Below are 26208 nucleotides of genomic sequence, written 5' to 3'. Positions count from 1 at the left end.
TTTTTGAGTGAATTCTGTAGCTGTCCAGCAGTTCAAGTTGTGACACCTACTGTGTTTAAATGCCTCTGCTTTAAGAAACCTGAAAGTATTTGTGAGATGCTGCACTTATTCAAAGTCTGTTCTTAAAGTGGTAGTCATAAATTATTTTGGAATACATTTCAGGCTTTTTTGTTAAATGTTGAGCACATTTTAAGGTATGGAATGGGAAATTTAATTTTTACTTCCAAAATTATTTCTGAACAAACTAGATCTCTCCATTGAAGGTACACAAGAGTAAAAATTTTAAATTTGACAGAAAGAAAGATTGTCAAATAAACTGTGTGATAATTTTATTTTCATTATCCTTTCCACTGCCTGGAAACGAAATAAAAACAATCTGGCTTCTATGTAGCAGAACTGCTTTAGGTTACTTAATTGAATTTTTGGTATTATAAAAGCGAAGTTAATCAATGGTTGCAGACAGCAAGTTCTGTAACAAAAGTTGCTTAGTTATACTCTTCTACTAGTACTGGTTTTCATGGATATTTCTATATTAATGGCTTTACTGCAAGTTTGCTGAAATGGGAGTACTAACACAGTACTTGTTTGATTGACTTGATTGATATTTTGATTATACAGTCCAAATTGTCTGTCAACTTCAGGTGAAATATTTAAAAGCTTTTGGTTTCTCTTTTGTGTGTTTATGAATGGTTTGAATCTGGGAAGTTGTCAGTTTGTATCTAGACTACTGAAAATTTTACATTTTGGTTTTAGTTTCTTCCTTTGTGTTCTGACCTGAAGTCTAGTTAACAATAACTTCTTGATCAAAGTCTTGATCACTGCTTTTTGTATATCCTTTAAATTATGCATTCAATATGTAAAGGTTAAGGTTTAGCTATATAGTTACCATAGTCCATAAATGTGTTCATATGTATTGTAGTGTTAAAGCTTAACAGCTTTTTTTTTTTTTCTGACTTGAACCATAAGTGTTTTGGAATTCAACGCAGTGATTAGATCAGCATGTTTGCCTTCAGGCATCGGTCATGTAATCTAAACTCTGCTGAAAATTTTTGTCACATTACTTATTTGAAAATAATACTATTCAGTAAAAGAAAAACTGGCATCTATGTCATTGTATGAAAAACAGTAGAGCAAATAAAGACTGGCATACAATGGGGCACTGAAGGTATGGCTTAGTTTACCTTCCTCTTCCTGCTTTCCAGACAGAGTTATGTTCTTCCAAACATTTTGTGCAGCTTGTTATACTTTCCGTTAATCTTAAGTAACTGGTCTCTAAACTATTTCTCTAATAAAATATTTTCACAGAGGCAATGTGGTGTCTCACCAGCTTAACAGTGAATTAGTGATAGAGTAAGTAAAAAACACAAAAGCTTTTAATCACATAGCCGTGGTTCAAAGGCAACTCTTTTTCCTGCCAAAGTTGAAAATAGTGGACTTCATAAAAATTAGGCAAAACTCTGCATGATCATGAGAGGTTGTTTCTTCAAAAGCGCCTTGAAAGAATGGAGGGGAAAATCAGGAAAAGGCATGGATTACAGTTTATTCCTTTTGTTTTGATTTCCACGGGGACTTTATGAAACAACTCTTTCCTGTGCTAGAGACGGTCAGGTTTTTGTTTGTTCTTAAAAGGAAGGATTAAAACCAAAATTATATATTTCGTTAGGATAGTATTAACTCTATGTTGCACATGTTTTGCCTATGACTTTACTCAGTGTTGAAGAAAAGATTGGACAGGTGTGCAGGAACATTCTGACTTAGTAGTTTGTATGGTCTACTCACATCAGGTAAAAGTTTTTAGTTTTCCAGCAGAAGCCTGTGCCAATCATCAGCTACATGTTACAGTGGACTTTCATTATGTTTCTAATTTATCACTGGTAATGTTGGTAGTTGGAAATAATATCTTCTGCTGTTAGGTAGTTTCACTGTTTCCCTTTACTATTTATGATTGTTCCCATTCCCTTCATTGTCTTTCACGCCGGAGAAGGTAGAAGAACGCTTAAACTTGAAAATGGGCTTCCAAACTTGCAAATAAATATTAGAGAATCAAAAATACATCTGGTGTGTTGTCTATCAGCTTTCTCCAGTTATCCCTGTATCTATTTTCCATGAAGCAGTGTTGACTTAAACAGTTGCTGTATGTTACCCACTCCCTGTAACAGTTAAGTCAGCTTAGTGTATTGATGTGAGGTAACAAACTTAGAATATTTTCTTATTTGGATTAAAGGAATAATCAACTCTGGCCGGTACTTATGTACTCAAGCAGATGGATTACAGTTCAGGTCTTATTAAATTGTACTTTAATGATGCAGAGAACTTTTCTTCTCAAACCCAACTGGTAGTTTTTAACTGATGGGGATGATGCAAGGCTCATGAAAATCATGTGTTGTATGGATTTCCTTACTGGGCCAGAAGAATATTTGAACAACTTTCCTTTCAAATATGATTATCCCAACAGTAAGATTTTGATGTGTTCCTGTTAGAATGTCCAGTTTCATCTGCCCTCTGTCTTTTTGAAGTTAGATTTTAGCATTTCCCCAAGATGGCTTTGAAGTTCTGTAGTTAAGCTGGGATATCAAAGGGCTAAAGGAATTCAGCTATAATTGTTTTATGGCTTGCTAGAAATCAGACCTATTTGTATAGGTAGCACAGAAAATAGCTGTTATTTGACAACTTGGTGCCATTTATCTCTAACATTTAAAAAAAAAAAGTTGAATGGGTATTTTGGAAACAGGAATTAAGTTGTAAATGAAAATTGCTTTTCTGTTTTCTCAAAGGAACAAGAAGGAAATAGTTCAGGAAACTTTTTATTGAAGTGAAGTTAATGAGGACCCTGTCTACTTTAAAAATACATAATACTGTACTTGCTCTGTGAAACTGTGTTCTTTTAGTACAAAAGCACGTAATCAAACATGCGGAATTAAAAGGACTTAATTGCTAAGTAGTCAGATGAGTAAATTCATGGAAACTTATGCTGTAGCAGGAGTAGGTCTTCTCGGTGACAAAGTCTGGAAACTAGAAAGAAGTCCTATTATGTTAGGAGTATATGCGTGATGCCCTTGTCTTCTGAAAATCTTACACTAAATTAATGCCCAAGTATGATTCAAGTCTCAGCAGCTAAGTTAAGACTGGAAATTATAGTAGAATTCTTTCTCAGTTGCTTGGGGAAGACCTCCTAGAGATGTGTTGACTATCATACTTTAAAAAAAAAAAAAAAAAAGCACTGTGTCCCTCGGAATAATGAGTTTTTGAGTGTTCTGTTGCTTTCCAATATGTTGACATGGATCTGGTGACAGCAACTTACTTGTATTTGTCTTCATTTTCTGTTAACTATATTGAGCTATATATTGAGTAACTATATTGATTAATGTTTATAAGTATCCTAAGTGTAGGAGTCAGAGATGTGGCCAAACTCTTTTCAGCAGTCTGCGGGGACAGGATAAGGGGAAATGACCACAAAATGGAGCACAGGAAATTCTGCACCAATATGTGAAGGAACTTCTTCATGGTGAAAGTGATGGAGCACTGGAACAGGCTGCCCAGGGAGGTTGTGGAGTCTCCTTCTGTGGAGATATTCTAGACCTGCCTGCACACCTATCTGTGCAGCCTGCTGCAGGGGGCCTGCTTTGGAGGGGGGCTGGGCTTGATGATCTTTAGAGATCACTTCCAACCCCTACAATTCTGTGACTCTGTGAATTACCCTATCGTTACTGTTTAAGGTGGCAGCCAGCTAGACACTGCAGAGCTATTTGTTCATTAGCCCTGAAGTGGGATGGGGATGGAACTAGTAAGAAAAATGAAAGAACTCAAGGGATGAGACAATCAGATAGGAAATAAAAGTAGGAAAAATAAACAGGGAGGGAGGGGAAAGAGTAGAAAAAGCTATCAAACAAACCCAGTAACAGCAAAAAGAGTCAACAAAACAGATCATTCATAATGAAGTTACTCATCACTAGCTGTTTGATGCCTAGATAGTCACAGAATGGCTTAGGTTGGGAGAGACTTTATTCATCACTTATTCTATGCCATCTCCATCATGCTTAGGTCTTAAAATTTCCACTACTTTTGTTATTTGTTCCTCCTGTCCTTTGATACCTGCAGAGAGATCATTCCCTTCATCTCTGGACTGTCCCTTTAAAATGTCTGCTGAAATCATTTTAATCCTTGACTTTGGACTCCCTCTGTCATAATGGTCCTTCCAGACAGAAGAGATGATATATCGTGCTGGATTGTTGAATGCCAAAGCTCGCTTTGGTCTCATCACTTTTATGCTTTAATGTTTTCATCAAGATTCATTCTCAGTACTGCTGTATCAATGTTATTACTGTAATGTCATTGATATGATGCATAATAAACATAGTAATGATGACATTTAACAAATGTGTGATTCAAATAATTGGATAGTTTCAGCTCAAATCAAATCCACTTGAGGTACATGTTGGACTTCTCCATCCTTTTGCATCACTCACTATGTGTACCTAGGTCCTCCGTACCAGGGGGCTTTATCTTCTTGTCTTGTTCAATTGCAGCATATTCCATATTTATGGAAAACTTGTGCAAAGCGTGTCCATGGTCAAGTCTACCCCTTGATTCTGAGGGTTGGAGTTGCATCCCATCTTTATGTTGCATCTCTCCCTTGATAACCTGAGGTGTCATAGGCCCGCTAGCCTAGACATAATTCACCCTTATGTTCCAGTCCAGATTTATTGGAGCAACTAAAATCCCGACTCACTTGCTGATTGTTTTGATGTTCTTCAGCAGTCCAACTCTTGGATATGTGAGCATCTTGCTTTTAGAACCATGTTCTCTACCCAGGAAGCAGTATCTTTCTACAATGCAGCACCCTCAATGGGTTTGCCATAGTAGTGTTGGAGGAGTTACCAGTACCTTATTTAGAGGAGTGATGCAGAAGAGTATTCTCTGCGATACTGGTCCTTGGCTTGTGGCCATGTCAAGTGTTGGGAGACGTTCTCTCCTTCATTTAAAGCATTTAAAGATATGTGAATAAGTGTCAGGTTCTCCTAACTGACCCTAAAGCCACTGCCATGTCTGAATATGTATCTATAAAGATATGGAACTGCATCTCGTTTGTGAAAGTAACAAATCCAGTTGCTAACTAATATACTACTCTGCAACTACAGAGGCATCAAGGCAATGATGTTGCTCAAAGTGAGGACTATTGAGGTAGTTGATACTTAGTTGGCAGTAGCCTCTGCTCTGTAAATAAAGCAGAGCGTATTCATCATGATGACAGTAAAAGTTGTTCCAACTACGGGTGAGGATTTGAGGCCCATAAAGACAATAGGAGGGTGCACAGAATTCTGCTGCAAAATTCCACTTTGGTACTCTTCCTGTGCTGCTGTAAGTGCATGGTAATGTCCAAACTATTTTTATAAAGCAGGCAAACTAGGCATGTCTGAATTTTTTTTTTTTGTCCCTGCTTTTTCTAGTTCTCAAAAGCACTAGTGCCTGGATAGACATTAATGATATCTTAAAAAGCAATGAGGTCAATACAGCTGTATGCTGCTGGGCCTCACATAATACATGCACAAGGTTTAGTACCTATATTGGCCCACCTATGTGAATCTCACACTGTTAACTCTTCCTCTATGAAAGAAGGAGATTTTTCATATCTCATATTTAATGCTATTCTTCCTGCTTGCTGGCACTCCTGCCATTTGTTCTTTATTAACATCTCAAGCATCCCTGTCCTTAGTATCTTTTAGAAACTAAACATTATTGATTGCTTTAGCAAACTGTTAAGTTTGTCATGAATCCATTATTTTTATATCTATTGATTTTAAAGCTATTTGCTCTCAACAGAGCAAATTGTTGTTTTTTTTTTTTGGTCTGGTTTTGTTCTCAAGACTTTGTTGCTTCTGCTCAGTTTGTCATTTCCTACTTGAATGTTCCCTTCTGTCTTGAGCTGTCTGGTTATAATATCTGCAGCTGTTCTGTCTTGTATGTATCTTCTATCTTCTTAAGCAGTGCTTGAATTTCAATTCTTGGGCTTCTAATTGAGACAGTTATGTTCTTGCTGGCCTGGGATTATCCAGAAGTAGCTGGTGAGGATTTGAATGTTGTGAACTTTGGTATTGAATGCTTTACCAAATTCCTTTTCAAAACTCCATTTCCAGAAATGGAAACCATCTACTTGGCCTTCGTGTTGGATCCACTAGCAGGTGATATCTAACTGAGGACACCCAAGCAACTGGAAAACTTACTATAAAGCTTACTATTTAAAACTGTAATCTGATACATAAATTGTGTCTTGATAGGGTTATTTTGCAGTTCACTTTTCTCCAGGTAACTTGTATGGAATGTGACAATGCTCTTGGTAGTCTGAGACCCACGTAACTTACACTGTTTTTGTTTCTCATCTTATTTACATTCTTGATTTTTAACTCTTTTAGCTGTAGAACAATGGAAAATTGGAGACTTGGATATGTCTTGCAATTTTTACACTTGTGGTATACTAACTCTGACTGGAATATATGAAGGGAGGCTTTCTACCTATAGCATGACTGTAGTCATTTGACTTCCAGCACATTCCTACTAATGCGTCTTTATGAGCTCTTAATTGGTTTGTGTCCTGAAAAAGGTTTCAATTAAAAGCTAGTGATGTTTATTCTGGTTGGTGAGCATCTCTGAACTGTATTAAGTCCTCCAGAGAAGAAGTACTTCTGCTGCAGTTAGCAGTTGTACTTTGCCTCTTTCTTCATTGCATAAAGGGTGCCAAAGAGCTGTGCACAGCACACGCTAAGTGAAGTGCCTTTGTGAATACTCTGTTTAGTAACATCCCTGTTGTCAGCTCCTGAAACATAAATAGTATGACATTTCTGGTTATTTTAGTCTTAATGCAAGAGTTGAGGGAACCAGAAGAGTTTTATTTTTCATTTGCTAGTTATGTTGCCAATGCAGTGTAGCTCTCAGAGAAAAATATGAAGTGTATCTGTTCTTATTCTGAGCTTTGAGTGCCTGAGAAGCTTTAAATGATAATGAATCATTACAAGAGTTCTTGTTGATACCATCCTTTCTAATGTACTACAGCTATGCTGTTATTTTATGTGTAAAGTTTATAGCAAAAAGGAACATAATTCCTTTTAAACATCTATAAAACAAAATACCTGGTGTAAAATGCAGGTTGTGAGTTTACCTACCAAACTGAATTCACATATGACTAATCTTACTTTGCTTTAGGTAAGGCTGAAGGTATGTTCTTCCAGAGCAGATCAGTACCCCCTATTAAAATTTTCTTTTGTCCTATTCCTCCTTCTCAAAGATGGTTGTGCTCTTCTGTGTGTGAACTGCTGCTGTTTTTCATGTGACAGTGGTGTGAGCTGGACCTTCATTCAACAGGAAAGAACTTTAAGTCCTTCCAACTACTTCTGATTCTGAGCTCTGGAGAAGTCATTTTCTGTTTGGTTCGTGGGCTGAAATGACTGGTTGTAGAGCTACAGTGCAAATGGGAGAGGTGGGAGTGAGTGGCTGAGAGCTGGAAAGAAACACAAGACTTCCTCTTCTGACTTGAAGTCAGATGAGGTAGGATGCCATGTTTAAAACAAAACACATAATCTGACTGTGTTTAAAAAAAAAAAAAAAATTAATAATAATTGGTCTCCCTCCTGAAGATGGGCTGTAGTTAAAATATGACTTCACTTTTGACTTGGTCTGCCTCTGGTAAGTTTAACTGAATGAAAACTGTTAGGGCTGAGAGTAATGGCATGAGGCTGAAGGGTGGGAGACATTTAAAAGCTCTTCAGTGAAAGGGTGGTAGGACCCTGGAGCAGGCTTCCAGGGGCAATGATCATGGCACTGAGCATGGCGCTCATGAAGCATCTGAACACAGCTATCAGAAATATGGCTTAAATTTTGGGTGGTGCTGTATGGAGTCAAGAATTGGATCTTCTCATTGCACGTATGTCTCTTTCAACTCAGAATATTCTGTGATTCTGTTCTATGGTTGTTTCATGCTATAGTTGTTCTTTAAATGTTAATTTCTAAACAGAAACACAGGAGGTCAGCACTGGCTGAAGCTTTATCTCAGTACAGGTATGTAGTAATACAATAAAACTGCAACTTTAACACTGCAGCAGAATTCATCCATACTAAAGCTGAATTAACTGTTCATTTTTCTTACATCAATTCATACTTTGGAAACAGTCCTGACTTCATAAAAGCAATATAAGCTTTTTATTTCTGACAGTGAATGTTTTTATTGCCGATTACTTAACTTATACTAACAGTGTATGTTTTGTAGATATCTGAAACTGAGAGGTTTTTTTGTTGCTGTCAAATCTTTTTAAAAATAAATAAATAAATAGATTTCTTATACTATATTGCTTGCTTTTTTATGCTGCAGGTTATCATCTCTTAGACCCAAGAAAGTAATCTGCTGCACATTAGTGTAGGACTTCCGGTACTGCTTCCAGGACTTGTTATACCATATCAGACACATCTAATATCTCTTCAGTAATACTGAATCCAAGAAGAAATGGTGTTAGGAATCCTGGAGTTTCTTTTTTTTTCTTTTACATTGCTGGCAGTGGTAGGACTTGAATGGGTTAGAGTACTACAGACACCATGGCTTCATGCAAAGTTGAAAACTCTTGACAGTTGCTTGGTAAAAACTAAATGCTATTAGCAAAATGTGAAGCAGTAGCTAATTGCTGTATATGTTTTTCTACCTACTGGTTCCTTTCCTACACATCTGCCTTCAAAATGCATTATTTTATGGTTATATGATTTCTTTTTTTCCCCACGAAAAGATGTAGCTTCCCATTACTTGCCTGTGACCTTACGTATGATTCAAAGTTGAGTTGCCTAACTAGCAATGCAAAAAACCCCACAACCTTGACTTTCTCTTGCAGAGTGCAAACACAAGTGTTGGGAATGCTTTCTCACTAGTAAAGCTGGTTATTATCTTCTGTAAGCATTTTAACAGATAGAGTAGTCCACTGCTTTCTGTTTTTGCTTGCTCTCAAACCACTGGTGTCCAAAAGACAAACGTGTGATGTCAGATCAGAGTCGTAGAGAGTTCTGGTGACATCAGGACTGACCTAACAAGCAAGTACAGAATATAGAGGTGTTCCACTTCAGCACTTTCGAAGTGGAGAAAGCTTTTCAACTGGCTTGTCTGAAAATTTCTTGGTCAGAATGGTCAACTGGTTTATCATGCATCTATAGTGATGTGAATAGGGCCAGATGCATCTGTTTTCTGACAATTTTTTGCAAAAGAAAAAAAGTGTATTTAATTTTCATTGTAGGGTATTGTTGGAAACCAATCTAGTGATCTCTTTAAAAATGAAATATGTACAGTTTAGAACTGAAACAGCTTATCAAATTCTCAGGCAGATTGAGAATTCCTGGCCTTAGAACTGATGAGTATAAACTAGACAGCGTACAAAATATGTTGGCTGCCCAAAACATGGGCAGTATACAGGTATTAGTCCACACTGATCTTTCAGTTTTTGAATTTTAAATGCTTTTTCAAATATTTACTGTCTTAAAGAATTGACTTAAATAATTTGAGGGATTTTGAAGAATATTTTTATAAAAACTCGTATAATAAATGCTTGGGCTTGCTACTACTTCCCGTTTCATCCTGTGGAGGGAAGGTATGCTTTGTGCATTTGTCAACAAACAGGTGTCCAGGTGGAAAAATGATGAATGGACTCATCAGGAAAACAGGGAGACTGAAGTTTCAGTGTTAGCATTTTTTCTTCTGAGCTAAGTGAAGTGAACAGAATTAATTGTCTAAGAACAGGTACAATTCCTAGATTTACATGCACACTGACACAGCCCTGTGTTAACACTCCTAATGAAAAAGAGAAAAGCTGCTGTAGCTACCTACAGACATTGCCATGGTGGTTCTCCTGTGGTGTTCCAATTTGTCGGAGAGAAATTTTCACAAAACTTTTGTAATCTGAAATGCTGAAGAAGAGACTTTTTAAAAAACAAAACCAAAAACAAATGAAAAACAAACCCAACCTGATGAATGATAAAAATAAAATGAAGATGAACCTGATTTGGTTCATCTGGTAGTTACTTATGGTTAGGGTTTATGTACCTGTTTTATGAACAATATCTACTGTTGACATAACAAAATTAACCTCTCTTAGAGGAAAGTTGTGAGGGAACAAGATTAAATGGTGCAAACTCATTTATCTTAATGAGATTTAAGAAGTGTCACGAGGGAAACCTTTAGAATCATAGAATCACCAAGGTTGGAGAAGACCTAAAAGATCATCCTGTCCAACCGTTCACCTATAACCAATAGCTCCCACTAAACCATGTCCCTCCACACAACATCCAGTCTTTCCTTGAACACCCCCAGGGTCAGCGACTTCACCACCTCCCTGGGCAGTCCATTCCAGTGCCTGACCATCCTTTCTGAAAAGTAATACTTCCTAATGTCCAGCTTGAATCTCCCCTGCCGTAGCTTGAAACCATTCCCTCTGGTCCTATCACTAATGACACGAGAGAAGAGGCCGACCCCCAGCTCACTACAACCTCCCTTCAGGTAGTTATAGAGAGCAGTAAGGTCTCCCCTGAGCCTCCTCTTCTGCAGGCTGAACGTTCCCAGCTCCTTCAGCCTCTCCTCATAAGGCCTGTGCTCCAGACCCCTCACCAGCTTTGTTGTCCTCCTTTGAACACGTTCCAGGGCCTCAATGTCTTTCTTGAAGTGAGGGGCCCAAAACTGGACACAGTACTCAAGGTGTGGCCTCACTAGTGCTGAGTACAGGGGTTTTTTTTTTTTAACAAGATGGTCATTTTTTTAATGTTATGACTTTGTTAAGCAGATTATTTTTATTTTCTCTATTTTGCATACTTGTTAAGTATTTGCAGACTAAAACCCCATTTCCTTATCCCCCTCCCTTTATTTTTGAATCTGTATTGAATGTGAAACAGCATTGATTAGTGATTTGAACTGGTTTGATTTTTGACATAATACTAAGATAATGTGATGATTTTTTTAATGTAATATGTTCTCTTAGATCGTTTCTACCATTGAAAAACCCTTTAACTATCCTGTTTTTTGTTCCCTCTCCCAGAATACTGACTTAAATAGGAGAAGAGTAAGATGTTATTGCCAGGTTTATTCAGTTGGAAAACTCTGCAACATGTCTGTTTTCCTACTTGCATTCAACTTCAAACTGCCTGGAGGTGGTTAGGGGATAGCAATGATAGAAATATATTTTTTTATTACTGAAGTATTTGAATATTATTCTAGTGGTAGAGTATAAAGCATGATTCTTCTATTGGTAAAAACTTTTCTCAAAACAGATGGCCATTTATTTTCTTTAAAATATTCATAAAATTGATTTAGGCCTTGTGATTAAAATACTGTAGCTCAAATAAAAAATATCCATCCTAATTATTTCATGGCTTTCTATATCTAGAGAATAACTGGACTTAATGGAAAATATCTCTTCCACGAAAGTTCAGGTAACTGAATGTGAAGATTTAGTTTCTGGTATTGATGGCTGAAGGTGCTGGCAGAACCTTATATATTTGAAATACAGTTACTGACATACCAATACGCATATACTATATGTACACTACTCAAAATATATTGAGTACTGGATGTTTTTAAACTTCATTATACAAAGTGTAGTATGTTTACAAGCATGTAGCAGGTGGTTAACATGGAAAAACATAACCATACCTTGAGTACTGTGTTCAATTTTGATCTTCTCACTATTAGAAAGACATTGAGGCCCTGGATTGTGTCCAGAGAAGGGCAATAAAGCTGTTGAGGGGTCTGGAGCACAGATCCTATGAGGAGTGACTGAAGGAGGTGGGATTGTTTAGAATGGAGAAGAGGAGGCTCAGGGGAGGCCTTACACCTCTCTACAACTAACTGAAAGGAGGTTGTGGCAAGGTGGGGGTTGGCTTCTTCTCCCATTTAACTAGTGATAGGACTAGAGAGAATGACTTTCGGCTGTGACAGGGGAGGTTCAGGTTGAATATTGGGAAAATTTCTTCTCCAAGAGACTGGTGAGATGCTGGAATGGGCTGCCCTGGGAGGTGGCTGAGTCACTACCCCTGGAGGTGTGCAAGAAACTTTTATATGTTATATTGAGGGACACAGTGAGGAAATGTTGGTGGCAGGTAAATGATTGGACTAGATGATCTTGGAAATCTTTTTCGGCCTTGGTGATTCTATGATTCCTGAGTCCTTGCTGTTTTGGAAGACTGGCGTGACATTGGATATCCTACAGTCTTCAGGCACCACTCCCATTCTCCATGGTCTTTCAAAAGTGTTAGAAAGTGGTTTCACAGTCACTTCTGACAGCTTCCTCAGCTGGGACCATGGATCTGTGTGTATCAGATTTGCCTAGATGATCTCTAACTAGATACTCCTCAATCAAGGGTAATTCTTCCTTTCTCCAGACTCTCTCTCTTACCTTCAGGATCTGGAATTGCCGAAGGCCACCCTTAGCAGTAAAGTCTTAAGTAAAGAAGGTATTTGTTCGGCAAAATCAGAGATTATATATTAAAGTAAATTGAATATTAAATATATTAAATATTAAAGAACAGATAGCGTATGCTGGATTCTTTGTGATGCGCTGAAATGTTTGTGCCAGAATATAAATTTACTGAACTTACTTTTGGAAGTCTATCCTTATTGAGATTGACACAATTGCTGGAAGCAAAATTCTGACTGTAATATACATGTATTTGTCAGCTGAGCAATGCCAGTGTGATAAGCCTCAAAAGAGGCAGATGGATAGGTTAGATATTTGCTGCTAGAGGTAACATAAGTATAAGGTAATGCTGAACACCATGCAATTGTGACCAACATTGGCATCAGAGGGAAACAGAGTCTGGTCTGTATTTTTCCTTCTTCCCTCAGTGTGAGTCTGTTTGAAAAGAAGCTGGTGGCAAGCAGAAGGTCTTATTCTTCATTCATCAGGTAGTATTGCTGAACAATGGAAGGGCTAACTGTGTCACAGTACTCAGTGGTAACAAAAATACAGTTTTGCTGGTACTTTTTTTTCATAATGCAAAACAGTAGTTCCTTAGCAAGAGCTTTCCTGTAACAACAAACATAGGACTAACAGCAGAAGCCAAATGTATTGTAAGCAGTTTGCTTTGGGTAAGGCAACTTGGTCAGAAGATGGTTTGACCACTTCAGTTAGCTGGGCCAAAGAATCCAACGGCTGACCACATTCTAGGGAACAGAAGTATTTCAGATCTGCAAAGTTTTTCAACCAAAACCTATTAAAAACAACAACAAAACCCACCACCACAGCAAAGTAACCCAAACAACTCAGATCCTTTTCATTGTCTTCTTTTTGTATTCATAGTTCTATTTTTTTAGTTTTCCTCTTTCGTTCTAGTTTGTCTAGATGATAAACTACATATGGAAAGCTTGAGATTTGCAGAGATCTGGAAGACTGACCCTTGAGAGAGGCAGATGATGATGAACATTGACAATGTCTTTATTTAAAAAACAAAACAAATAACAAACTGAAGGAATTAAGATAGAGTTGTATGGAAACATACATTTGTGTTTGTTAGGTGCAACTCTGTATTCAAGAACTTTTTTATTTTTAATTTATTTTTTTTCTGCTAGGTAATGTCAGCTTGGCTGTGTGTCAGGGCTGCAATAAATTAAGGTCTGAGAGCCTCTGGTCTCTTGTCACTTCTTCTCACCAGGCTCAGTCAGTTTCTCGCAGAAAGTAATTGAATGGAAGGAAATGGAAAATTCGTTTTGCTATCTCATTTCAGCTTTTCTGGATGTTATAGTTGAGCAATCAGCTTGCACATCAGGGTGTTAAGCATTTTTCAACAAAAAGGGGAGGCGAGGGAAGAGAGCAAGTGAATTTTAAGGAAAAGACTCAGTGCATATATTGTTAACACAGAAACTCTGAACATGTATTTAAGTCAGTCCTTGACTATCGAAAGGTAAAGAGTGTGTCTTACACATCTGATGTGAGTAATCCTTTTCTTAGTCTGTGCTGGAAACCCTTTTTTTTTTTGTATTCTGAGGATGTGCAATTGGATGACTGTGGTACTGAAAATTTTGATTGGATGTAAGATGGAAAAATTGTAACTTGAGTCTTCACATACAAAGAAAGTGAACTTTGTTCTCAGAGATTTTCAGTAATCTGGGTGTTTTAGAAATTCTGCAGAAGAGTTTATCTGGTGAAAATGTTTAGGTTGTTTTGTTTCATTGTTGTTTTTTTTTTAATTTTTCTAAGATGATTGGGAGCAACAGCATTTTGTAGTTTTTTGATGGTATTTCTTCATAGTGAAATGCAGGGCTGACAACTTCTTTCACGTTGATAGGATTTTTAATTTAGTCATTATTTGTTGAAACTTAATTTTTGTTCATCGATTGTTCTCCTGGCTGGTTTGGACGCTTATTAAAGCCCTCTCCATTTCTCCCTGTTGATGTGACTGTCCTTCACAAGCTTTCTTGTAGATACTATTTTTTTTTTTTTTAAATAGATCATTTGTTTATTTTTTTCTTGTACCGAACTAATAAGACAAAGCATGCGGACATGTGATGAATCTTGGCTTTGTTTCAGGAAGATGTGCTTAGCAAGGTGCTGATATTTTTGCTGTTTTCTTTATAGTGGCCTCTGAAATATGCATAATCCTTACTCCTTGCCTTTTGGTATTAATGTGGATACTGAAACTACTTATTCAGCTTCATCCTAGTATTTTGTCTCCTTTTATATTTCTTTTGCTTATCTCTGACAGTGTTCCAAATGGGGAGATGGTCTTCAGACTGATTTGGGGAAGCTGAATCCTTCTTCCATTAAGATTAAAAGTCACTTCCTCAGCCATCAGTGGAGCATGTACTTGGCCTTTTAAACTGGAAAAACTTGATGTTGGAGGGAAAACTACCTAGCAAAAAACTCATTGAGAAGAAAGGGGCTTTAACTTGTCGAAAAATGCTTTGTTGTAGAGCTGGTGTTGAAAAGACTTTTGAATTTGTAGCTTAAGTGCATAGAAAATCCTTGAGACTTCTCACTGTCTGGGAAATTGCTGCAAAAAAAATGTGTGCGTAGTGTTTATGTAGTTGGGTTCCAATTTGTTAATGAAGAAAAGGGAAGTTTATTTTCAAACCTGTTATACTAAGACCAATGTATTAGGGAAGATAACTGAAACTCACTCTTATAGTCAGGGAACTGTTCTCAATTTAACTTGTCTTCAGACCACACTGCTAATTAGAGCAGACAAATGGGAAGTGTGAGCAACTTCAGACACCAAGTTGTGACTTGATTTGGTACTTAAGCACAAAGCAGTTTAATTTAGTTGTTTATAGGAGATGACACACAAGAGGCCTGCAAAACAGCATCGTCCCTTTTTTATGACTGTTCTTATGCACTGCAGATGTACTAGCAGCATACTCTAAAATACATGTAGTGGAGCAGCTCTGTAGTTTCTTCAGCTTCCTCTAAATGTCTGTGGTGAGGGAAGGTGGTAAGTGTAGTGGGTCGTCTAAGGCTGGACAGAAGTTATGTCCAAGACTGAGTATATATTCAGCATCATGTCGAGAAGGGAAGGGTAATTGTTGCTTAGGTATATATGTGTAAGGGAGAAAATGCCAGTGTTGTTTTGTATTTAGTGATAGGTAGTTTAATTGACTAATGTAAGCATAGCTGAAGAGTTAAGAAGTGATAATCTTCCATTTTCTGTTTTGACCTATGGCTTGGGATTTGTAAGGAAAATACAGTCTCATCTCTTTGCTGCGGAGGCCATAAAAAAGTGAGGGTTTTTAGAGGAATTATGATTCTTATAAGTATGTTTTCATAACTGTTAATTTTTGGATACTGTTCCTGAGATTGAGTAAAGGTGGGAAAAAATTGGATTTTGCCAAGTTGACTTTGGAAGGCAGGAAAAGTAAAATAGCAGAAATTAGGGTTGGGGATAGAAGGTTGAAGAGAATGGCACTGAACATTAACTTCAAGGAGTCATGAATGCTAAATGAGGAGAGAACAGCTTGTGATAAATAATCTGATTTTCATTTTACTGTACACAGTTTGCTTTTTTCTTAATTATAATTCTAATAGTTTTGAGAGTTAATCCTCGGAAATATATGGTTTATACTTTCAAAAGTCACTTGAGTTAGGTTTGATTGATGAAGTCAGCAGTGGCATTTTACAAATGTGTCGTCTTGCAAGAAATATGATTTCTGAAAGGTTTAGTTGTTCAAGCTAATATTTCCATGCCTTACACCTATTTGTGACTTTTTTTTTCTCCAGGGGAAAACCTCTCCAGAAGTCATTCTGCTTGATTTCTCTGCAGAAGGGGAGGAAGGAATGTTTAAAAACTGTATACCTGAGTAGCAACAGCTCTGCTGCTCTGGGAAACATGCATTTTTCCATGCCTCTGAAGTACATGAATGAAACTTGGTGGAAGAAGTAGTTTTGATTTAGATACTTGCTTTTTGCTGTTCCAAATTCAGAAACTGTTCCACTTTTTCCTCTTGTGAATCTTTCCATTGAATTATATATTTTTTTTTACACATGCTTCTTGTGACATTGTTTCTTTTCTTATTTGCTTTGCTCTCATGTTTTTATGGCGAGATGGAAATTCTGCACTACAGTTCCCTTCTATGTAAGAAGACACGGAAGTACTTTTACTTATTTCATGGCTCTAGTAGTAGGCCCTATCTTCCATGATGATAAGGAGAAAAAATTGTTGTAAACTTTACCCCATTTTAACTTCTTTGAGTAAAAATAGTTCTGTTTGGGCATATTGAATATTCAATTGATTGTGTTTTAATGAATTATGTAAATCTAAAATTCTGTCCAGTTTTATACAAAAGACATGCCGGTATAAAAAGTAGTATTATTTAAAGCATTTGAAGATTTTCCTTCAAATAAAACCATTGGGAACTCCTTACTGTTTCTCAAAATGTCTGAAATAGTGTTACATTTTCTACTGTTCTTTTGGAGATAACTTGCTGACTTATGACTGGCTTTTAAGTTATTTTACCAGTATGATTTACTAAAAATGTTCTAATTTCTAAGTATTCTGTAATACTTACTGTATTATGAAGGCCACAGACGTCTTTTTCATTATGTCAAGATTGTTATATTTGACAGTCCTTTAATCTTGCTGGCAATTACTTTTTACTTCAGCAGACCAGAGCTTGAGACAGGTTTGTAGCTGTAAGGAAGGTAAAGCCCCTAGGAAACTTCCTGCCCTAGCAGAAACTCAAAGATGGTGTAAAATATTCAAGATGGAGTACTGCAGTTAGGGTATTGATCCAGAGGAAACCTTTGATCAGGTATGATTTTATTAAAATGAATGTTGCATGCAAGCTTACGGTGTCATCTGTATAGAACTTCCTTTGAGCTTCCAGAGATGCTGAAAATATACAAACAGTATTTTAGTACGTGCTCTCCTAGATTGCAGTTATTAAATGGTAAAATAGTGTGGAGTATTACTGGAAGAGAAACAAGTGCAGGATAAGTTCCTGTGTGATCGTAAACTTATTGGTATGAGGTTTGAAGAAATCAAATTCTTGCCATTACCTGTATTTATTCTGTGTAAGGAGAACTTCACTGGATCTGATCTCCTTGGAACTGTAATAGAGAGGGGTATGTAAGTGCTCAGAAAGAGTTGAAATATGTGTACATCTGCTGCAAAGAGGCTTAAGAGTTGATCATGGATTAAGGACAGGAGGAAATAAATCCTAAGGAAACATGATCATTAGCAAATGGGATTTGAACAGAGCCTGTTAATGAGACAATGGATTTGCACTCTGTAAGCCCAGCCATACTTACACTTTCTAGTGTATGTAACTTAGTAAGCTGGTAAAAGGTGGACAGCTGTTTAGAGGTGAAAGAAAGATATTTCCACCCATTCCTGAAATACAGCAACTCGCTGTCAGCAGTTTTGTGTACTGACTCACTAGTTACTGTTGTGCCTTCATTTCAGGATTGACAGTCTCGCTTTGAGGCTTTAGTGATGTAAATGGATATCTTTTTGCCTAACTAAAAACTTGAATGGATTTTTTTTTTTGTAATGTGCTTCATTGAAAGATTGGATTAGACAGGGTTGGTGATTATCTTAGAAGATAAAGGGAAGGTTTTAAGTTGGTTATCTCCAGATAGAATGTGTAAGTCAAGTAGTCTTACAAATAACGTTTATACAGTAAGTAAAAAGAAAAAAAAAAAATCACACTGAAATGTATTTTCTGGGATTTTTTTCTTTGTTTTTAAATTTAGTCCGACAATGGTTACTTCACTGTCAGTGTAATTGTATCCACTGAAGTATTACCTTCAATACTGGAGAAGAGTTTTATCACTTTCAGTTCTCAATTAACCTTCTCTGTTTGTTTTCTGTGTGGACTTCATGGCTATTCATAGAAATTGCAAACCAGTACATGAAACTTTCTGATATATTTCATCCAGCAACTTTGTCATACGGTGATCAAAGCTTCTAATACTGTAAAATTGTTTTGGTTTTGACCAGCTCACAGATGTACATGTGCGCAAGTTCATAGCCAGTAGTACTGAAGCTGCAAATATGTTCTGCCATGCACAGCCATTGTATGCTGTCATAAATTTAGAAGTTTATCTTCTCTGTCAGAATAAGTACGTGGGATTTCCATAAAGTTATTCACAGGACTATTCATACTGTCTTCTCCTAGTATCTATCCAAGTATTTTTAGTGTCTCTCTATCCATATGTCTGGGGTCAGCTGCATGCTGTGTTTGTGTTCAAGCTTTCTCTGCCTCCACAGTTCATCTTCTCATAAAGTGAAAGACCTAGCTTTAACACTTGTGCATGGCAAATACAACAACAGAATGTCACAGTTCTGCCTTACAGGAGAGTGCATACACACTACATGTTCTTCTCTCTTCTCTAAATAAATAGATGGAAACATCTTTGGCATGCTTGCAGCTTTACAGTCTCTCCTCAAGCCTTCTGTGGTCACTTAGTTGACCGCAGAAGCTGGAGAATACATCTTCATTTACAGACAGATAATTGTTGTTGGAAGTTTATTGCAGATATCTTTTCTGCCCTATTCCTGGTCTTCATGTTTTTTTTTTTTTTTTGAATGTTATTGACTGTGGTATTCTGGAGAGAACATTTTGGTGAGGTTCTCTTTAAGAATATTTTTTTGACTTGTTTGCTTATTTGAACAGTGTATGAGGTAGTTAAAGCAATGGTAGCTATTTCAGTTTTCAGTAAAGATTCTGTTTGGTTGAGCTACGATAACACTTGAATTTAGTCTGTGCATTCTGTGGGCAAAGAATTGTATTCCTGTTTACAGGGATGGAGATCCTGGGATGTGATAGCAGATTTTCTTAGAGGTGGGTGTCTGAACCTCAAAGAGAGCCCAGCTCTGCTGTGTGCTCAGTCCTCCCCATCAGATCAAGTGTAAAGAAAAGTCAATGGCCCATTCTCTGCTGTGGTTACACACTGCTGTAGGATAATATATTCGAGTTTGGGTTTTTTAACTGTTCAGGAGAAGGGATTGAACTGTTACAAAGCAAGCAAGAAAACTTGTAAACACAAGAATTGCAAATCTTGTATTCATTTCGTAGAATCACATACTACAAGTCTGTGGGCAAAACTGAGCTCAGAGACCCTCCTGGATGACCCATACATTCTCCCAAGTATTTCTTTCTCCCTCTTCTCAGCTATGCTCTTTTACTCTCCAGCTGCTCTGAGGCCACATTCGAAAAGGCTCTACCTGCTGTTTACCTGTTTTTTTTTTCTTTTAAACACAGCAAGCTTCTCTGCCCAGAGGGCCTGTATGTGCTTGCACACAAAGGAGGAAGTTCTTAACTGGCACTTGACCTATTTCCCTCCTTGTAATCTCCTGACTGAAAGTTTCCTGCTACTGTTACTGTACTCTTTCTGTACTTTAAACACTCCTTTTCCAAAATAAAATTGTCATTTAATTTTTTTTTTACCAGTAGACCTGTAGACTTTCAACATACTCTACTACTCTTGGCATACGAGCAGGCTTTGTCAGTTGCTGTGACAGCCAAGCTCAGTACTTTGATGTGCTGCCAGTGAGGCTGTGCATGTTCTACCTTGCTTCAACATGGGTAAAGAGCATGCATGCAAAACCTAAATCTGTCTAAACTGAATTATGGGATCATATTTACAGTCCCCTTCGTTTTCCCCCCCCCCCATTTCCAACAGTGCCCTTGATAGTCAGACTTCAGCAAAACTTACTTTATCTTCTCAGGACATTGAAGGCTACGTTTGCGTCAGTCTAGGTTAAGTTCAGTGACCCACACTGTATTTTCCTCTGTGCTGCCAGGGCCATGAAAAATGCATGCTATGTCCCGTTGCAAGACTGTGCTGGGACTGATTGATGTGTGGATTTACAGGGCATGCTTAGCTTGGTCTGTAGTACCTTTTTTAATCTCAAATGAGCAGGAGGTATGGAAGTCACTTGCCGAGTTGAGGTGATACAGAGATGCTAGTATTTTCACTCCTGCAAATGAATCTGTAAACAGCTTTAAGGGGTTAGCTGCATTTTCTGACCACTTTTCATACAGTGCATGAGTAGTAGCAGGCAGGACACCTCTTCTCTGGAGGGCTTTAAATTGTCCTTTCAACAGTGAATGTCCTTCAACACTGACTGTACCAGATCTGTCACTTTCCTGGCCAGGTAATTCTAAATTCTTCAAGAAGTTAATCCTCTCATGTACATTTCTTTTGTATTTTATAAGAGTATAGTAAGTCACTAAGGATCAACAGTTTCTGTGTCCTTTCAGAATGCCTTAAAGTTGTTCTATAATTAATTTTAATTATGCAAAAAAAGCACCTGTGACCTGACTATTAAATGCCTGCAGGATAATTGTAGACTCTCTATGCAAGGAATATCTTTATTTCAGTAGAATGTGTTATGACTGCCAGAGTAATGCAATAACTGCTGACCATCAGGCAATTATGTTTATATTTTGGGACACTGAAAATGCAAGCTAAATGCACGTTTATCCCCTGCTAGGTATTTCCATCCTTGATCCTAGTTGAGAGCCTACACTATATTTCTCATCCTTAGGAGACACATTCATTATCTTCATACGCTGTGAATAGTCCTTGTGATTTTAGCAGTGCTGCACACAGTTCAGCCCCTCCTCTCGAGCAATTTAAAAGCACAGACACTGATTGATTTTTATTACCCTCCAGCAGAATGTAACTGAAACTCCAGAGAAGTGTGAAGTTAGTGACTGGACTAGTCCCCAAGGCTGACATGGCACGCAGCCTTTATAGTAGGGGGAGATGGGAGCTGAACATTAACAACTTATGTGACTGAAAATGTGCCTTTTAAGAATTTTTCAGTGGTCATATTTAAAAAAAACAATGCACTGTTAAATGTAAAAAGAGAGGAGGTACAGGAATATTGCGTGGGCCCCCAGTACAGGAAGGACATGAAGCTGCTGGAGCGAGCCCAGAGGAGGGCCACAAAGATTATCAGAGAGCTGGAGCACCTCCTCTACAAGGATAGGCTGAAAGAGCTGTGGCTTAGCAGCCTGGAGAAGAGAAGGCTCCAGGGGGACTCTATAGCAGCATTCCAGTACCTGCAGGGAGCCTGCGGGAAGGCTGGGGAGAGGCATTTTATAAAGAAATGTAGTGACCGGACAAGAGGAAATGGCTTTGAACTGGAAGAGGGTAGATTTAGACTAGATATTAAGTATCTAGAAGAAATTCTTTACTTGGAGTGGTAAGGCACTGGAACAGGTTGCCCAGAGAGGATGTCCCCTGCCTGGAAGCATTCAAGGCCAGGCTGGATGGAGCTTTAAGCAAGGTTGCCTAGTGGCAGGTGTCCCTTATAGCAGGGAGGTTGGAACTAGATGATCTTAAAGAACCATCCAACCCAAACCATTCTCTGTTTTGTTGCTCCATTATCTCGCACTTCATGCAATTGCTGAATTTTTTGCTTAAGTCATTGCAGCTAAAATTTTTCAGGAAGTTGTGATAACTTCTTAAGATGGAGTACTTTTGAGGACACCGAAGTTCAAGTAAGTTGGCAAAGTAAAGCAGAAAGAGTAATAATAGAGTCACTTGCAATTGATATATTGAACATCCAAAAACTTTTGTTTCTGTGATTCATTTCCATTTATTTGTATGTGACGTGTATGTCAGGGTTGTCCATCCTATTTATGAGTAGTTACCAAAAATTAGTGTATTTTTCAGGCTGTACTTCTGTATTTTGTTTGGAATTTGCTAGTTGGTTGGTGTTTTGTGTTTTTCCATTAGCCTTCTAACCCTGATAACACAGTTAAAAGTTTAGCTGCTCAGAACCAATTGTTATTTGTTTTATCAAGTTTTTGTTGTTCAACTTTCAGATGGCAGTCCCTCTAGATTAGAGCTTCTGTTTGAGGTACTCAGTAGTGGCTTCTTTTTACTTTTATTATTTATTTATTTTACTGTGAAGACTTCCCTTAAAATTTTTACTTTGCTCTCTGATGGGCTGGGCAATGCAAAGCTGAAAGGTAAACCCAATTAACTTGAGAACTCTTGTTTCAGCAGGATCTTCACGACAGAGGAGAGTGACTTAGCTGTTTGCAGGCTGGCTATATATTGGCCATCAAAAGCTCTCTGGTGTGACAGAGAGCATGGGTCTGTTGTGCAGTGTCAGCCGAAAAAGTGTTCAAAGGCAAGCTAAAAGCCAGGCTGTACAGGAAATTAAATCACTGGGCAGGGAAGTGGAACTGGGCTGACTGCAGTCATTAATGCCTCTATAATGAGGGACCTACAAAGAATGTTACTCACAACTGTGATGTCCCTTGTGTGATGCCAATTAAATAACACAGATGTGGAATTTCAGACAGCTAGGATTTAGATACAACCAGAATGGATTGAAAGTTTCTTGCAATGCAGAGATTAATTGTGGTGTCCTGGAGAGTGAGGAGTGGTTGAACTGTGCCTATATGAAAATCTACTGAATAGTGTTACCTTTAATATAAACCTGGAGAATTTGATGTTGATTAAATAATTCTGGTAGAGCTTGAATGACAGGCTTTGATTTCTGAGATTATTATATATAGATTCTGCTTTATTTTCTCCAGGAGCTATTGCACCACTTCCTGGGGTGTTGCTTTGGTAGCAGAATACACAGAATACATTTTGAAAGTAATGCCTCGTATTTATTTACATGGAAACTACAGGAGATAGAAAGGAAACGATAACAGTATTTAATAGAGCAAATTCTCAGCTACAGAATATGCTACTTTTCAACGGTCACTACCATTAGAATTTTTTTTTTTTTTTTTTTGCCAGTGAGGAACAAGAGCCTGCATGCTATGATTATAAAAATTTGCACCAGCAGAGGTGACCCATTGTTACCATTGCTGAAATCACCACTCACTGCCTCACTGTGCTCATATCCACTGTTTGGAAAGCATAAATGTTCAGCAAGCATCAGTGAATGTCAGTGGGTGCCATTTTTTACTGATGAAGGAATTTAGTGCCTCCTCCTTTGCTTCATCTGCACATCAATGTCAGACAGCATTGTGTCAGAGGGCCTCTCTGCTGCCATCAGTCACACGACGTCAACATGTAGTGGAATATTGGTGAGAAGGTTCAGCCTCTACTGCTGTATCACCCACATCTGCCTCTGGCTTTGTGGGCCAATGCAATAAAATAGGAGCATACTTTCAGAGCAGACCTCACAGACCACTACAAGTCTAGTTTATTTCCAAATTGTACAGTGTTATAAAAGCCATATTTTGGATTCATATGCGTGTATTTTTTTTGTTCTGCTTCCTTTCTTTTATTACTTACTCGTGTCCAATTATTAAATGACTGTCTAGGTAGGGTAGGTAACTTCTTTTCCAGTGGACTAAAAACTCAAGAACCATATCTTTCACAAATAAACAGTGTTATTTCTGCCCACCAAACAGCTGAAGTAATGTACTATAGTTTGTTTGTTATTAAGCATGTAATTTTCAGTGAAGGAAGTAGATAATTGTGGAAATGTGTGTTTAAGAGACCACATTTGGTGCCAAGAGGACCCATGTTTCCTCTTTTAGCAGCAGGGGATTTGAGGAGGAATAGTGTGCCTCACTGATCTCCAGCGGGTTATGTTTTCTTTCTCAAACCAGCCAGTGGGAAGTCTAGCTGAGATAGTGGCTGTCTTGTTATTCTAGTCTTTGGTGTAGAGGTGAAGGTGTCATAAATTTACATTGAAGGGTGACTGAAATGTTGAGAAAACTGTCTATTTAAAAGACAAGAAAAAAAACCCAAAAAACTACTTTTTAAAAGCTGTGGATTTTTTTGATTGGGGGAACTTCTTTTTCTACCTTAGGCTTCTGAAAGAATTGTGTAGTTAAGTTTTTAGCTTATTTTTATTGTTTCTAAAAACAAGTTTTTCAGTACTTTTTTTTCCCCCTGACTTCTTTCCCTACATCAGAATGAATGTATTTTAGTGGAAAATAGTATCCCCCATTTTCTAGGCCTTGTCCCAAATTCTGAAGGGTTCTGAAGAGAGGCAAGGAGTGAACAGGTCAAGTTTCAGAGAGGGAAATAAAGAGAGTGCTACAAAAAGACATCAAAATGTACTCTAAACTGATATTTCCAAACTAATGCTTTTTCATGTTTGAAAAGTTCAGCTACAAATATTACCTCTATGCAAGCGTACTATTACAGGAAGTAATGCTGTGAGGTGTCTGTGGTGTTGAGTTTGAGATATATATGCCTGGCTCTGCAAAGCATGGTGTCACATGCCAATAAGGAGGACATAGTGTTAGTACTCCCCAGTGCATGTTTTGTGGACAACAATATCATCATTGCTATTCCCAATGATAACTACTTTTTGCAAACCTGTGCTATTGATGCTGTTAGAAAACACTTCTCTGTTTCTATGTTTGTGTGTGTGATTTTAAAATTAGGTGTTATTCCTGTATAATACAGAATTTCATCTTCCTTGTAGACCTGAGTAATCATTGTATTTTAATGCTAAATTCAACTTTGTTCAGCTGTGTAAATGTGGAAGATGAGATCAAGAAAAATAGGATTTGAATTTATAATGGATTTTTCTTTTTCAGGAGGTGAACTATACTTTAATTTCCTTTACTTTAAGTGAAAAAGCTGGCAGAGGGGCTGCCAGTGTAAATACTACTTAGCCTCTCTGATGTGAAACAGTGGATAGTTACTACTACCTTCAGCAGCTTGTATATATATGCTGTTGTTTTTTGCACTGTGGTTCCTTTGAAGTTAGCCTTTGTAATAATTCAGTGCATAGGAGCATATACTGAACACTCAATTGAGGCAGTTTCATTCTTTTAATGAAGAATTCAGTACTAGTATGGGTTTGGGTTGTCTTCAGAAGTTAACTGAGGTTTATTGTGGAAGGAAAACTGTTGTGTTACGTAGCATTTATATTGTCCATGTCTGTGTCATACAAGAAAATGTACTAAAAAGTAAAGGTTACTTTGGGTATATAATTGTAATTGATTCATCGGTCTTCTCAGCAAATTCTTTGAAATATGTAAATCAAATTTCTGTGATTGTTAAATCAAGTCTCTCCCTCAGACTCCACCCCTTGATGTGTCACAACTAGGAGGTTTGTGAAGTCAGAGTTATCACTTGCCCATCACAGAGCTCACCTGAACACCTCCACACTGCATGCTACTTCTGTTTCAGCCAGCATCTTGGGTGTGGGAAGATATGGCAGTGCCTGAAAATCAACTCCATAATGAAATTCTGCCCATAGTCTTTTTAATTATACTCTTTGCTTATGCTTTCCGTACTTATGAGAATGCTTTGTGGTGGGTCGTTCTCTTCTTCATAGTTTTTGGTATGGGCAACCTTTTCCATTTTGACAATTAACCTTTAAAAAGGAAAAAGAAAACAAACAAACAAAAAAAAAGCGATCAGGCTCTTAAGAAAATAAGAGAACAGATTCTCCTGTTTTTAAATCTTCAAGGCATTAAGGAATTTAAATTCATGAAAACAATAGGAGAGACCTTGTAAGTGACTCCTCTTGTGAAGAAGGTTAGTATTTTTGCGTAAGAGGAAGAATCCTCCAATAAGTGTTTTGGCTCAAATCTTGTGAAACGTGGGAAGGGCTGTTGTCATGGGGAAATGCCAGCTTTGATGAAGACCTAGCACATTGGTGTGATAGTTCTGCTTTGGTCTTGTGATTGCTCTTTTTCTAATATTTCTTATTTGTGGGCTTTTGAGAACATGGATTAATCAGATGCCAGAATTACACTGATGTCTGAAAAGTGAATTTTGCTGTTCCTTCTTTCTCACTCCTCCTTCAGCCTCT

Source organism: Meleagris gallopavo, chromosome Z (genome assembly GCF_000146605.3).
Source record: "Meleagris gallopavo isolate NT-WF06-2002-E0010 breed Aviagen turkey brand Nicholas breeding stock chromosome Z, Turkey_5.1, whole genome shotgun sequence".
Lineage (NCBI taxonomy): Eukaryota > Metazoa > Chordata > Aves > Galliformes > Phasianidae > Meleagris > Meleagris gallopavo.
Note: the sequence above shows the minus strand (reverse complement) of the source record.